We start from the raw sequence: 16,267 nt of genomic DNA, 5'->3' as shown, positions 1-16,267 counted from the left end.
AGTTTTAAGAGACTTTCCACGGGGCTTTAATTTCCACTTGGTCCCACTTGCCTATTTTGCTATGGCAGTGCTTTCACACATCTTAGCTCTTGGGCAGTATTAACTGACGTTTTCTTACAAAAACTAGATTTGCCTCAGGAGATATTTTACTCAGAAAAAGTGAGTGTAAATTGGCTTTGGTTTTCAGTCTCCACATAGACATTTTAAAGGTCATTTATTTTGTGTGTATGTGTTGGGGGTGTATGGTGGTGACATTTCCTCTTTTCTTTGGTAGAGCCATCCTTATATTAAAAAGTACATAAATAGTAGGAAAAGAATGGTATCCAAATCTCTTATCATCTTTAATTGATGTTATCGCTTAATGTTTGCTCTCTAAGAGATGCCATGGTTATCAGGCATAAATTATGATGCTTTAGTTTTGAAGAGTTCTTCAGAATTTGGCTGCCTTATCCATTATTAAATATAATTTGAAAAATCATGTTCTTATTTCTTAATTGCAGCAGCTGATTTGTAATAAAAGTTGACTATACTGACTAACCAGCCACATTTTTATTTTAAAGTGAAGATTTACATGCATAGTACTAGTAAGATTTTCAAAAGTCTAACATCTAAATAGTAGTATTTGAAAGTTTACTTTTTCTTTTTTTTTACTAAGAACTAAAGAAACAAAGTTGGCTCAGGCCAAATCCTTTCACTTTCATCCTTTAAAAAAAAAAACACACACACACACATTTATTTTGAGATAACTATATTCACATGCAATTGTAAGAAATAATACAGAGAGATCCCATATGCCATTCACTCAGTTTCCCTCTGCCATTGGTTCTTGATCCGGCATATAGAGGGTTCAGAAATCTGGAGAAGGGCTGTGCATAAATTAAATAAGAATCCACAGATGAAACATAATTTTGAAAGGCATTTGGGGAGTCAGAGAAGACTTAGCTAAAGGAACTAAGTTCTTTTGTCTCAGGACCCCTTGCTTTTTATTAACACAATTTGTCCTAAGGCAAGGTGGAGATATACACATCAAAGGGTAGGGTTAGGTACAGAATCCATTGTCAGATTGGGGAATTGCCTTCAGCTGTTCAGGAATTTGGCCAATAACATGTATATTAAGATGCCCTCAGCTGTCTGGCAGCAAGCAATCAATTTATGTATCCTTTTCAGGTTTGGGGAAATGCCCTTCAGCCATTCCCAGATGACTCAGCCCTGCTGCATGCTGGAATTGGCTTCTAGCACCCTCAATGGTAACATTTTGTATAACTATGGTACAATAACACTACCAGGAACTTGACATTGGTACAGCCCACCGACCTTATTTAGATTCACCAGTTTTAAGTATAGCGTGTTAGCTCTATGCAATTTGATGGCCTCGGTTGATCTATTTGACCACCTCCATAGTCCAGCTACAGAAATATTCCAGCATAAGCATTCCTTGTGCTACACTTCTATAGCAGCACCACTTCCCACCTCCTGACCTGCCTAAACCCTGGCAACCACTGACCTGTTCTCCATCTCTACAATTTGTCTCTTTAAGAATGTTATATAAATTGAAATATCGAGTATAGAAAATTGAGATTGATCCTTTTCAACTCAGTATGATTCTACAGTGGGGCCTTGACTTTCAAGTTTAATTTGTTCTGAGACCGAGTTCGTTAACTCAAATTACTCTGTCAACTCAATGCAAAAAATCGGCTGAGAGACAGCTGATATCTCAAAAAACTTGTTAGTCGGACACTCGTAAGTCAAGGCCCCACTGTATTTAATTGCTTTTGTACCTTTTGTCAAAATCAGTTTGAATGTGTCTATTTCAGCGTTCTCTATGTGTCTATCCCTTCACCAGTACCACACTGACTTTTGAATATAGCTATTTAGAAAGACTTAGTATCAGATAAAGGGATTTCTTCCACTTTATTTTTCTTTTTCAAAGTTGTTTTAGATATTATAGGTCCTATGTTTTTCATATAGAGTATAGAATAAACTTGTCTATGTCAAAAAACAAACACATGCTTCTGTAGATTTTGATATAAATTGTAATAAACTTAAAGATTAACTTGGGGAATCTTCCATCTTCTTTTAAAAGCCCTAACAAACAAAAGAAAAACCCTCAGAGACACAACAACAGTATCAGAGGGAAAGGGGGGTTGGGGAGGTAGGAGAGGATAAAGAGGGATACATGGAGTTAGAAGGAGACTTGACTTGGGGTGGTGAACACACAATACAATATACAGATGATGTATTGTAGAATTGTATGCCTGAAATCTATGTAATTTTATTAACCAATGTCACCCCAATAAATTCAGTAAAAGATTTAAAGCTCTAGATTTTTCAAAGTTCAGGTCATAAAACAACCATGCGCCCTAACTGGTTTGGCTCAGTGGATAGAGCGTCGGCCTGCGGACTGAAGGGTCCCAGGTTCGATTCCGGTCAAGGGCATGTACCTTGGTTGCGGGCACATCCTCAGTAGGGAGTGTGCAGGAGGAGGTAGCTAAATTAATGTTTCTCTCTCATCAATGTTTCTAGCTCTCTATCCCTCTCCCTTCCTCTCTGTAAAAAATCAATAAAATATATTAAAACAAACAAAAAACAACCATGAATTATCTCTCACTTTTTCAGTGATATCTTTAGCACCTGGCTCACTCTCTCTCAATTCTTTTTCTTGGTGCCATCAATACAATGCAAAGGATTTATTGTGGCTTCTTAGTTTATTGACCTCTTTTTCTGAAATTATATTTTCCTACATGTACCATATCATTTTTATGTTTTACTTTTACACTACCATCTGAAAGCTTTATTTCAGGAAACACTTTTTTCCATCCAGTTGATTTACTTTAGCATATCTCTCCAGCAATACTTCAACTGTAAAACTTCTAATTTAATCTTTTCAACAAATAGTGATGGAAGAATAGGCTATCCATCTGTTTTCCCTACCCCCCCCCCAAAAGAATCTAAATTCATACCTCATACCTCATACTTGATACAAAAATTAACTGAAAATGGCTTTAAGACCTAAATGTAAAACTTCAAATAATAAACCATGGAGAAGAAATCAGGAGGAAATATTTGTAATCCTGGTTAGGAAAACATAAAATTTTTAGATTGGAATTCATAAAAATTAAGAACTTCTACTTTTAAAAAGCCAGTGTTGACAGAATGGAAAAGCAAACCAAAAATTTGGAAAATCTTTTGTAAACCACACGTGTGATAAATGACTTGTATCTGAAATATATAAAAATCTCTCAAAATTGAAAATTAAGGAAATGACTCAATGATTGGCAAAAGATTTAAGCAAACACTTCACTGAAGAAGATATATACATAGCAAGTAAGCACTTGGAAATATGCTCACCACCATTATCGTTAGGAAAATGTAAATTAAAATCATGTTGCCCAGCCAGTGTGGTTCAGTGGTTGAGCATCGTTCCATGAACTGGAAGATCATGGTTTGATTCCTTGTCAGGGCACATGCCTGGGTTGTAGACTCGATCCCCAGTGTTGGGGTGTGCAGGAGGCAGCCAATCAATGATTCTCATCATTGATGTTTCTATCTCTCTCTCTTCTTTCCTCTCTGAAATCAATAAAAATATATTTTTTTAAAAATCACATTGATATATCTCTATATACCCATTAAAATGACTAATTTTAAAATCCTCACCGAGGATATGTTTATTGATTTGAGAGAGAGAGAGAAAGAGAGAAACATTGATGTGAAAGAGAAACATCAATCTCGGTTACCTATCTTAAGTGCCCCAGTGGGGATCAAACCCACAACTTAAGTATGTGCCCTTACCAGGAATTGAACCCATGACCTTTTGGTGTATTGGACCATGCTCCAACTAACTGAGCCACACTGGCCAGGGAAATGACTAATTTTTTTAAAAAAAGAAAATAATACAAAGTGCTAGTAAAGATGAGAAGTAAATGAAACTTTCATATATTGTGATTAAGAACACAAAATGGTATAGCTGTTCAGGAAAACAAGTTGGCTGTTTGTCATAGATACACTTACAATATATCCTAGCAATCCCACACCTACATATTTATCCAGGTGAAATGAAAACTGCATTCGGGAAAAAAAAAACTGTATAGGAATGTTATCATGGCTTTGTTGATAATTGTCTCAAGCTGGAAAAGTTCAAATGTCCCTCAACTAGAGTACGTAAAAAGAAACTTTAGATAACGGTTTCTCCACAAATAATTGAATACTATTCAACAATATAAAGGAATGAACTATTGATAGAATAATATGCATTATTTTATTTTTATAATTCTTATTTTAAATCTCAAATGCATTACTTTAATTGAAAGAAACCAGACTCAAAATGCTAGTTACCATATGATTCCACTTATATGATATTCTTGCAAATGGAAAAATGTAGGGACAGAAAATAGATCAGTGGTTGCCAGTGGCTGGAGTTGGTATTGACTACAAAGTGGCACATGGAAGAATGTTGTGACTGAATGGAATTATTTTATATCTGTATTATGATGATGGTCATGTGATTGTATACATTTGTCAAAGTCAAATATATATATATATATATATATATATATATATATATATCCTAAAAAGGTAAATTCTATCTACACACTTAAATGACAAAAATAAAAACCCATTTCTAATTCAAGGACCTTACTACTTTTTTCATTATTCATATACCCAACAGATTTTATCTCCTGACTTGATTTCATGTTATTCAGTATCATGTAAATGCTCCTTGTAAATGCTCTTAACTAATTTACTATCTCTCCCATTTTTTAAAATTTTACATAATTTAAAATCCACATACAGTTTTGAGAACTGTCCACAAAGAGATCCTTTATACTCTCCACATAACTTCTCTTGTAACATCCTGCAAGATTATGTAGTACAATATTATGACCAGGCTATTGACATTGAGTCAAGATACAGAACATTTCCATCCAAAGAATCTCTCATGTTGCACTTTTATAACCATATCCACTTCCCTCTCAATCGGAACTCCCCACCTCTGGAAACCACTAATCTGTTCTTCTATTTCAACAATGTTATAAAAATAGAAACATACAGTATACAATCTGTTGGGACTGGCTTTTTAAATTTAGTATAATACCCTGAAGATTTATCCATTTTTTTGTATATATCAATAATTCATTTCTTTTGCTGTTAAGTAGTATTCCATGATATAGATGTACCACAGTTTTTTAACCAATTCACCCTGTACTTCCAGGTAGACATAGAGTCCAGGTTTCTGTTTATATCCAGGGCTGAATGGGTGATGGTTATTTCTGTGTAGGGGTGGGAGTCCTGGCCCCCAATAGACCTCTATTGATGCTCCCCTGACTGTGAGGCCTAGCTTTGCCTCAGTACTGTTTCTCAGTGGCCATCACTCCCAGGGGAGGGAAGAGGGCTTGTTACTGCCTGGCAGTGGTGACAGTCCAAGCTCCACTTGGTTTTCTCTGACACTATCATGGTGAGGAGCCCTCAATACCTTGCTAGAGAATCATGAGAGTGGAAGTTTAGTCTACTCTCTTGGCCTTTCCTGGCATGGGTATAGATGGGCCAGATTTTGTAAAGTGTTTGTTTGGATTTGGTGGTTATTGTTTAAAAGTCTGCTGCCTTACTGTTCTTCCCCATTTCTGGTTCTTTGGCTAGAGTGAGCAGATTTGAACACCCCTTGACATTTCCAGGTTGCCTATATCTTTGGCTTCAAGTCTGAAATATATGAAGCAAAAGGAAAACCAAAGGACCTCTCTACTTTGTTGTTCCTTGAGTCCCAATATCCCTATCCGGTCTGCCTTCTCTGCACTATTCAGAATTTTCTTATATTTGTTTTATGTAATGTCCAGGGGTTTCAGTTGTACTTAGCGGAATAATAGGGGGAAAATGTCTACTCTGTCTTCCCAGAGGCAGAAGTTTTCTTCCAATTTATTATCTTAGGAAAAATTCTGAATAGAGTTAAAACCAAACATCTTTAGCCCAGTCAGTATGCTTCAGTGGTTGAGCATCGACCCATGCACCAAAAGGTTGCTGGTTCAATTCCCAGTCAGGGCACATATCTGGGTTGTGGGCTCGATCCCCAGTAGGGGGCATGCAGGAGGCAGTGATCGATATTTCTCTCTCATCAATATTTCTATTTATCCCTCTCCTTTTCTCTCTAAACAAAATCAATAAAAATATATTTTTAAAAAGCAAAAACAAAATCTAAATGTCTTTATAATCTATGCCTATTTGGAATAGTCCGATTGTGCTGGAGAAAAATCACACAACTACATACCTGATTCCTCTTTCAGTCTCATTAAACCTAGAATGCAGAGGTGGCCTCAATCCCTGCCTTTCTTTCTGCATTTCTCTTATAAGCTCTATTTTTCTCTTTTGCATATAAAATTGTGTAACTTATTTTCCCTCTTTGGATTTCTAGTAAACTCTTCACCCCCTGCTTCACTCTCAGCTGATGACTTTATTTTATTCATACTGTAGTTTAGCCATTCTAAGAATAACCATAAATTATTAGAATAGCCATAAATGAGGACATGTCTTAGAATTAGTGGTGCCTAACAACACTGTCAGAAAAGTTATAGTCATGATATAGTTGTCATTGGTTACACTGGATAAACAGCCTTAGCTATTCATTCTGTTGTCATTTCTCTGTTAAAATCTACGAGCACCCTATTAATAAGTTCCAAATAAAATCACCAGTGAAAAAAGTATTGAGTGTTTAATTGTCACACTTTTTTGTTGGCAGTATATAAAATAAAGCTGCATCTTTATAATTTATGATATTTTATGTTTGATGAAACAATGTATTACTGTGATATCAGAAAATGTAAATGATCTACGATGTTATCCCATTGTGCAAATATATGTTTCTAGATAGAGAGATGATGAAAGAAAGAAAGAAAGAAAGAAAGAAAGAAAGAAAGAAAGGAAGGAAGGAAGGAAGGAAGGAAGGAAGGAAGGAAAAGAAAGAAAGAAAGAAAGAAAGAAAGAAAGAAAGAAAGAAAGAAAGAAAGAAAGAAAGAAAGAAAGAAAGAAAGAAAAAAGAAAGAAAGAAAGAATGAAAGAAAGAAAGAAAAGAAAGAAAAGAAAAGAAAAGAAAAGAAAAGAAAAGAAAAGAAGAGAAAAAAGAAAAGAAAGAAGGAAAGATGCTTCAAACACAGGAGGTGAGGTGGCTGGGATTAGGGAAAAGAGCTTCATTTATATTCACAGAAAGACAATGGCCAAATTAACATTGCAGCATAGGCCCCCTATGCCCAGCAACCCTGCAAGGTTGGCAGGATAGTAGCCACATGAAGAAATGCCCTTCACAATTGACATATAATTTGAGAGGTAAAGGAGACAAAAAATAATAATTCTTTGTGTGTTTATAAAGAGAAAAGAAGCCAATTCCCTCTCTCTTTTCCTGAGAAAGTCTCCTGGAGAGGCAAAGGGATGAATGGTACTCTAGCTCTTTGATTTATAATCAATCCTTCAGAAGCCAAATGAGTTCAGCATGTCTAGCTTTTGCAAGCTAGCGATGTCTCCAAGGGCCTGGGATTTATCGCTTTTGAAATCGAAACACCTAGGAAGATAACACTAAAGCCTTCCTGTAAATCTCCCGGATAGTCTCACTTTCGGAGTGAACCTAATGCCTATCGCAGGATATAACCGTTGGGCTCTTGGGGCGATTACTAGAAAGTTTATTAGCCTTTTGTATGAGAGCGACTTACTTCATCATCAGGGAAGCTAAGGAGTACCGATCTAATCTAAATGTTTCTAGCGGGAGTAAAAACAAACATTCTCGGTATTTATATTGTATCCATTTGTATATTTCAGGGACCAGGGCACTGAGAAATCAGGGAAGATTTCTTTTCCTGCAGTTACATTATGCTAAAATGAGACTCTTCCTGCCTCACTTTCATCTGTGGTCCAAAGATAGAACATAGCAATTTGACGTAGTATCAAAGTTGTTAAATTGTTTTCTAGCATATCCTTAACCTGTATGGTTGGATAAGAGAGGACATCTCTTCAAACTGTGGAGGCTAAAGGGACGCAGTAGCCATTACTCTTGCAAGGACTTAAGGGTAAGAGGCAGTGACAAACAGATAAGGAGGTGCTCAGTTTTCCTCACTTCTTTCTGCTCCACATCACGCTCCTCCCAACTGCTGGCCCTGAGGACCAACAGAGGTGGCAGCCGCACGGAGACATCAGCTCCCCATAGACCTGCCTCCAGTCCCTTTATACAATCTCTACAGCAGTGGTTCTCAATCTGTGGGTCGCGGCCCCTGTGAGGGTCAAACGACCCTTTCACAGGGGTCGCCTAAGACCATTGGAAAACACATATATAATTACATATTGTTTTTGTGATTAATCACTATGCTTTAATTATGTTCAGTTTGTAACAATGAAATTGGGGGTCACCACAACATGAGGAACTGTATTAAAGGGTCGCGACATTAGGAAGGTTGAGAACCACTGCTCTAGCTCTTTGTTTGTGTATTGTCTTTGGCTGTTCTGTGCTATACAGCAGATTTGAGTGGTTGTGATAGAGACCCTGGGCCCACAAGTCAAAAATATTTATCTTGCTCCTTGCAGGAAGAGTTCGTTGACCTCTGGTGTAAAGTACGGTTCCTATAACAGAAAACATGTCTCACTGGGTTTCCTTCCTGACTGAACTCTTACTGAGTGTGCTCCAAAGGTCCAAAACATGAACAACTCTGTATTTCTGTCTAACGGTGGTAGGCTGCATTATTCTAAGCTGTTCTTATCACTATAATGTGCTATTTAGGCTTCTTAGCATGTGAGTTGATAAAATGACAATGAAAAATTGTCTTATGGACATTCTGGAAGTGCAGGTACAGAGAAATAATCTACATATTTTCCCTAAGTTTCTGACTGATTATAAGAAAATAACTTCATGTCTATTTATTTGAACGTGAAAAAATGCCAACAGATGAATTGTGTTAGTTATTTTAGTATTGAGAATACTTTAAAATAGCATTATTCATATTGTATGATATTCTTCAAAAGTGGATTCTCTTAAAGAAATATGTTTTAGAAGAGTAGTAACAGTTTGTTGCTAATACAGAATAAATATTAATTTATTAATAATATTTAATACATGATTGTTGGTAGATATTCAGTTGAATATAAACAGTATAAGATGATATAGGGCTTAAGAAAGAGTTATGCATCCTGTGGGAACACAAAAATGTATCTTTTATTTTCTAATTTATTTCTATTTTTTAATTACATTTGATAGTCAATATTATATTACTTTCAGGTATACAGTACAGTGGTTAGACATTTATATAACTTATGAAGTGATCCCCACCAAGAAGTCTAGTACCCACCTGGCACCATATATAGCTATTATAACACTAGTGCCCAGCACATGAAATTTGTGCATGGGGTGAGGGGTCCCTCAGCCCAACCTGCACCCTCTCCAATCCAGGAGCCATCAGGGAATGTTCTACTGATGGCTTAGGCCCACTCCCCGTGGTTCTCTGCTCTCTGCAGGGCCTGGTTGCTTTGCTGCTGCCGCCGCCGTGGCAACAAAGCCGCCACACCCCATTGTCCTCTCTCTGCCTGGCCTGGGGCTTCACCTCCACCGCTGCAGGAACGAAGCCGCCACACCCTTCTATTCGCTCTCTGTCTGTTTAGCAGTGGACGAGTGGCGTGGCTGGATCCACCTAAGGCTGACAGGACTGGGGACCCCAGCAGGGCTGAGGGGATTGGGTGCCGCCATCCTTGTGACAGAGTGATGGTTAATTTGCATATTACCCTTTTATTAGATAGGATTGTTGACTATATTCCCTATACTGTACTTTACATCCCTGTCAAAAATATATCTTTTATTTTATTTTTTTATATATGTATCTTTAAGATGACTAAACTGTTGACAAATTTTGACATGGATACTTAATTAGTATTTTTTACAAGTCTGTAATTTCCTTATAAACATTCTTAGAATAACTTGGAGACAAAAGGAAACAATGCTTTGAAATTTTTCGCATTAGAGGAGTGTTAGACTCCATCAGAAAAACCTACCAGAGTTGAATCAATATTTCGTGCTATTTCAGTGATGAACGTATTTAGATGTGGAGATTGTGCCCTGAAGGTATATAGCAACTTCACAAGTTCAATCCTTAACACTCATATCTGAGCACTGAAAAATTTGAGTTATGGTCCACACAGCAGCATTGCCAGCAATATGTTTGAAGACTCAGCAGAAATTCTGTGAATTGCTTTGCTAAAAGCTTTGTTGTTTGCCTCTGTTGCTAATGCTCTGAGAAGAAAACAAACCAAAAAAGCATACCAAAAGAAATTTCCATAACCACTGCTATTTCCCCTAGGAAGACAGATAATATGATGTACACTGCCTTCCACTTACAGAGATTATTGCAGTGGCAGACAGACTATGCTAAAAAATATAATCTAGGAGAAGTTGTCCCAAATGAAATTTTGCTGATTATTTGAGTGGCTAGACTTTATAGCATTAGTAAATGATTCTCTTGTTTACATAACCTTTTCTTCAGTTGTGACAAGCGAAGGCCCCTTTTTGAAGAAGATTCAGAGAAAATAAGCTAAATTTCTGAATAATAAATTAACAAAAATTTGAGAATGTTCTGGCGGCTGAGGATAAAAGGCAGTTTGTTTGCCTTCTGGGAGTGGATGGTTAGGATTGGTGGGAGAGAGAAAATTGAAGGAACTGAATGGGAGTGTAAGAGCATTTCCCACCAGTTGAGGTTAAAAAAAAAAAAAAAAGGAATTTCCCTTGAGGAAAACATCTCTTCATGGTAGGCATAGCAAAACAATGTCTAAAGTTCAGTTAAGGCTGTTTCCCTTCCTGGCTCTGCTGCAAGTCCTAAAACATCATCCCCAATCAAATAGCCTCACAGAAGGAGACTTTGAAAAATGAAAATGGAGGATCCAAGAAGGGAACGGAATAGAGTATTTAGTGAGAGCCAGAATCCCGGGCAAGAAGGAACTTGATGCCCCATATCATCATTTTACCCCTGATAATAAACAAAATTCAGCAGAATACGTTTTAAATATTTCATTGGCTTTATTCAACAGCCAATCATAGCAGTCTAGCAGATCAAAAGGAGTTCCAAGGGGCTATCCAAGGTAAGAGACCTTTCTAGGCAGAAGGGAGCCAGGAACAAGGAAGTTGTACTAGGGAAAAAGTGGATTGCTTATGGCAAAGTGATTTTCCTTCAGGGGATGGCAGGAGTCTATAAGACTGATTACCTAATTAGTGTTGATCAGACAATTCTCAATTAACTGGTTTAAGATTCCATTTCTCGGAGAGCCGAAACTGAAATCAAATTAAGTCTCAGTTCGGTGATGCAGGGCTTAGCGTAAGCAACACATTTTGGAGTTGTTGTCTTGTTTTTAACATCTCTCAAAGACCAAGAGAGAGAACTGGATTTACCACAGTCCATGGTCAGGGCTCTAGCCATTTAAAGTGGACATTAACACAAAGGCTTATCTTAGAAATATAGGTAAAAGTAAAGCACACTATTTGTTTGTTTGTTTGTTGGCTTTCTTGTTTGTTTATAAGTCCGTCTGTGAAGTAGTTAGCATGTGGATTTCTTGGACTGCCCGCCTCATTTGCAAACTACATTGCATGTAACTCTTTATTTCAACAACATCCTATTTTTATTTTCTTATTTCAGTGTCTCTAAGATATTAATGGCAATATCTATTTTTTGAAGGGATGATGAAGTTTAAGGCTATTTAATGTGTGTTTGTACATACTATTACATATCTGAAGAGGTCATTTGCCCATTTATTTGTGTACTTTCTTTTATACAACTATTATAATGGTTAAATATTGTATTTTTATGTCTTTATTGTTCTAGAGGTTTTTCCTTTCTTTCTCTTTAATGAATGAATAATGAAAAACAAATGAATGAAACTATGTTAACTGTAAAATTAACTTTCAGACGGGTAGTAAGAAGAAAGTAACTTCAAAATTCCAATACTGAGAAGCAATCACTCTCTATACTGGGCAGATATAATATATATATACACATACACACACACACACACACACACACGCGCACACACATATTCGTATATATCCTGTGGTGTGCTGGGTTTGGCTTGTATTGGTTCAAGAGAACTAACTGTGGCATTGCTTCCCAATTCTGCGTTCAGAGACATAACATGGGTAGATTGAAATCAGCCATGGTGGCAATATTTACATCATAGATAGAGGCTTCATTCCAGGGCTTTTGTTGTATTTTGGTTGTTGTTTTGAAAGCCAGTTTTTAAACATTTACAAACACACATACACAACTATGTATATCGCATGAACAGATATGGAAAGAAAGACAGATATTTCCATAGAGAGACAGACAAAAAATACTTCATGGTATACATTTTAAAATAAAATGTATTGAATTTAAAATTATTCTTAAATTTTAGAATAATAAGAAATGGAGGTGAAATTGAAGGCATTGCTAAACTTTATTGGCATTTTTCTAGTCTGGTTGGTGGGAAGAAATGCTATTCTAGACCCTATCCTCCAGGAAATTCTTATCCTTTGGAAAAGGGAAGGAAAGAGAATTCTTCCAGTAGTATGTCCTGAGAATTCTAGCCACATTGGTTTCACTGGATTTCCAGCTCATCTCTTGTTTTGTTTTGTGTGTTTTTTCTAATGTTTTTATTGATTTTAGAGAGAGAAGAAGGGAGAAGGAGAGAGAAATGTGGAAGAAAGAGAAATATGGATCAGCTACCACCTTCATGCCCCCAACTGGGGACTGAGCTGCAACCTGGACATGTGCCCTGACAGGGAATCGAACCTGTGACCTCTGGGTGCATGGGACAACTCTCAACCAACTGAGCCATACCACCAGGGCTCAACTCAATCTCTTTAATTCAGAGAGTCCACATGGTTCTTCTCCCTGGGTTGCCATTCTCTGCTCTGGAACTGTAAAACTCTCACAACAGTAAGCGGGGGCAGGTAATTATAGGGCTCACCTCATTTTTAACCCATTCTCAGTAATGACTGTCCTTATTGCCTGATGTCCAGTGTATTTCAAACTACTGTTTTTATCTATTTTGTCCATTATTTGGTTGTGTCAGGTGGGAGAGTAAATTTCGTCTCTATTATTCTGTCTTGGATAGAAGCAAGAGTTCCAACTTGATATTTATGCAAATATAGGATATTTTTCAAATACTGTTGTACTGTAGGTGATTTAGCATTACATCTTAACTACTTCATTAATTCTCTGTAATCTAAAGAAATAATTGAGACATTAATAAAATATTAGATGGTAAGTACCTGATAAAATGAAAGGTGCCAACTAAATATTGGTAATTTTCAGAAAAAGTATTTGTAGGTTTGTGTATGCATATGCTTTGGCTGTAGAATAGGTCATAAGATATGTATTTGTCTGTTTGCAACCTAAAGCTGAAAACTGAATGTTCCCACTGCTTTTGTATTAACATACACAGAGTGTACAATCCTTTATGTTCTGTTAGGGTAACAATAATACATATGCTATTTATAATGTACATTCATCATCAAACATAGTGTTTAGTAAATAGTAGACAATAAATATTGTTGAATTAATGTACAGGTTTGAGAACTGCATATTAATGAATTCATATATAGTTTTCAGAACACTTAACCACAATTAAAGTTCTTAGACATATACTTTTAATATTGTTTAAAGAGAGCTACATAAATGTCAACTAAGTCTCTTTTCTATAGAAATGTATGCTTTTAGTGAAATTTACTCATCTCTGGGTGAATAAAATTTACTCATTTCTGCAAGAACTAATTTAGCACACATTACAGATTTGTGTTCACTCACTTGTGTATTCCTGTCATGAACAAATATATTTTATATAATGCAAGTGGCTTTTTACCATAATAACTCACACTGTTAAAATATTTAAACTGGCCCTGGCCTGTGTGGTTCAGTTGGTTGAGCAATGTCCCATGCACAATAGGTCACTGTTTCAATTCCAGGTCACTGCATAGAGCCCAGTTTTAGGCTGGATGGATCCCCAGTAGGGAGCATACAGGAAGCAGCTGACCCATGTTTCTCTCTCACATTGATGTCTCTCTCTCTCTCTCTCTCTCTCTCTCTCTCTCTCTCTCTCTCCCTTCCTCCCTTCCTCCCTCCCTCCCTCACTCACTCCCTCCAAGCCTCTCTCCTTTCCTACTCCTTGCCTTCCCTCCCTCCCTCCCTTCCTCCCTCCCTCCCTCCCTCCCTTCCTCCCTTCCTCCCTCCCTCCCTCTCCCTTCTTCTTTCTAAAATCAATTAAAAACATATTTAAACATTTTTTAAATATTTAAGCTGTTACATAAAGAAACTTAGAACATAAAAATAATACTGTTAATAGTAATAACATATTCTCTCTTTTATCTGGTATCATAGGAGATTAGATAACCTTCATATCAGTTTTCCAGATAATTGAAATTTTCCCTAAACAGTATTAATCTACACTAATAAAAGAGAAACATGGTAATTAGCTTACGACCGCTACCCTTCCCATTGGCTAATCAGTATATCCTTATGCAAATTAACTGTCAGCCAAGATGCAGCTGGCAGCCATGCACTGAAGCGAGCAGGGAGGCTTGCTTGCTCCAGTGACAGCGAACTCCAATGTTCCCCGCCTGCCGCTGCCGGCCTCTCAGCTGCAACTCTAAGCAACTATGTACTATGTTGCAAATAAGAAGCTAAACAAAACCCCAGAAACCGGCTTTCATTCAGCCGGCTTCAGCCAACCCGACCGCAATATTGTATCGATGTTTTCAGCAGCGAGGCCTCAGAGTTAAAGCTGGCCCAGAATAAAAAAGAAAAAAGAAAACAAGAAGCGGTTGGGAGCTTCAGTCACCCGCCAGCCAGAAAACAGCCCTCAGCCCCTCACCCAGACTGGCTAGGCACCCCAATGGGGACCCCCACCCTGATCCAGGACACCCTTCAGGGCAAACCAGCCAGCCCCTACCCATGCACCAGAACTCTATCCTATATAGCAAAAGGGTAATATGCCTCCCGGCACCGGGATCAGCGGAGCAGCGAGGCTCCCGGCACCGGGATCAGCGTGACAGGGGGCAGCGCCCAAACCCCCTGATCAGCCCTGCTCTGTGCCTGATAGGGGGGAGCTCCCCAATCCCCTGATAGCCCTGCAGCTCTGTGTGTGACAGGGGGCGGGGCCACAACCTCTCTATCCGCCCTGCTCTGTTCATGACAGGGGAAGGCGCCCCAACCCCCTGATCAGCCCTGCTCTGTGCCTGATAGGCGGGCACTCCCCAATCCCCTGATCGCCCTGCGGCTCTGTGTGTGACAGGGGGCGAGGCCACAACCTCTCTATCTGCTCTGGTCTGTTCATGACAGGGGAAGGCACCCCAACCCCCTGATCATCCCTGCTCTGTGCCTGATAGGGGGGAGCTCCCCAATCCCCTGATTGCCCTGCGGCTCTGTGTTTGACAGGGTGCGGCACACCAACCCCCTGATCGGCCCTGCTCTGTGTGTGACAGGGTGCGGCGCCCCAACCCCCCCACCCCCCCACCAGCCCTGCTCTGTGTGTGACAGGGTAGAGCCATAAGCTCTCCATCGGCCCTGCCCTGAGTGTGACAGTGGCGGCGCCCCAACCCCCTGATGGGCCCTGCTCTGTGGGTGATAGAGGGTGGCGCCCCAACCCCCCTCCATGGGCCTTGCTCTGTGTGTGACAGGGTAGAGCCATAACCTCCCCATTGGCCCTGCCCTGAGTGTGACAGGGTGCAGCGCCCCAACCCCCTGATGGGCCCTGCTCTGTATGTGACAGGGTACGGAGCCCCAACCCCCCTGATGGGCCCTGCTCTGTGAGTGACAGGGGGCAGCGCCCAACCCCCTGATGGGCCCTGCTCTGTGCGTGACAGGGGGTGGCGCCGCAACCTCCCCATCGACCCTGCCTTGAGTGTGACAGGGGGCGGTGCCCCAAACCCCCAATCGGCCCTACCCTGAGCGTGACTGAGGGTGGCATTGCAACCTCCCGATCCGCCCTGCTCTGTGCATGACGAGGCGGCGCCCCAACTCCCCAATCGGCCCTGCTCTGAGCCTGACCAGGGGCTGCACCTAGGAATTGGGCCTGCCCTTTGCCACCCAGGAGCAGGCCTAAGCCAGCAGGTCGTTATCTCCTGAGGGGTCCCAGACTGCGAGAGGGCACAGGCCGGGCTGGGGGACCCCCCCCCCCCGAGTGCACAAATTTTTGTGTACCCGGCCTCTAGTATTTTATAAAAGGGTTACTTATTTACTTCATAATATTTATAATATTTATTCCATAAATATTTTATCTTAAATAGAGC

The 16,267-nt window shown here is 39.3% G+C and overlaps 1 protein-coding gene across 1 annotated transcript in view; it reads left to right on the top strand.

Annotated features, from left to right (window-relative positions):
* Positions 1-7,022: 7,022 nt before the first annotated feature.
* Positions 7,023-16,267, top strand: part of NPFFR2 (neuropeptide FF receptor 2) — a 44,802-nt gene continuing 35,557 nt past the window's right edge. Inside the window, 1 exon segment of the mRNA XM_070409903.1 lies at positions 7,023-7,142. The gene's annotated coding sequence lies outside the window, so the exon portion shown is untranslated.

This window comes from Myotis yumanensis, unplaced genomic scaffold, assembly GCF_028538775.1.
Source record: "Myotis yumanensis isolate MYYU_CA2020_CCGP unplaced genomic scaffold, mMyoYum1.0.hap1 SCAF_1, whole genome shotgun sequence".
In the NCBI taxonomy this organism is placed as follows: domain Eukaryota; kingdom Metazoa; phylum Chordata; class Mammalia; order Chiroptera; family Vespertilionidae; genus Myotis; species Myotis yumanensis.
The sequence above is the reverse complement of the archived record's forward strand: the minus strand, read 5'-3'. Positions and strand labels throughout refer to the sequence as shown.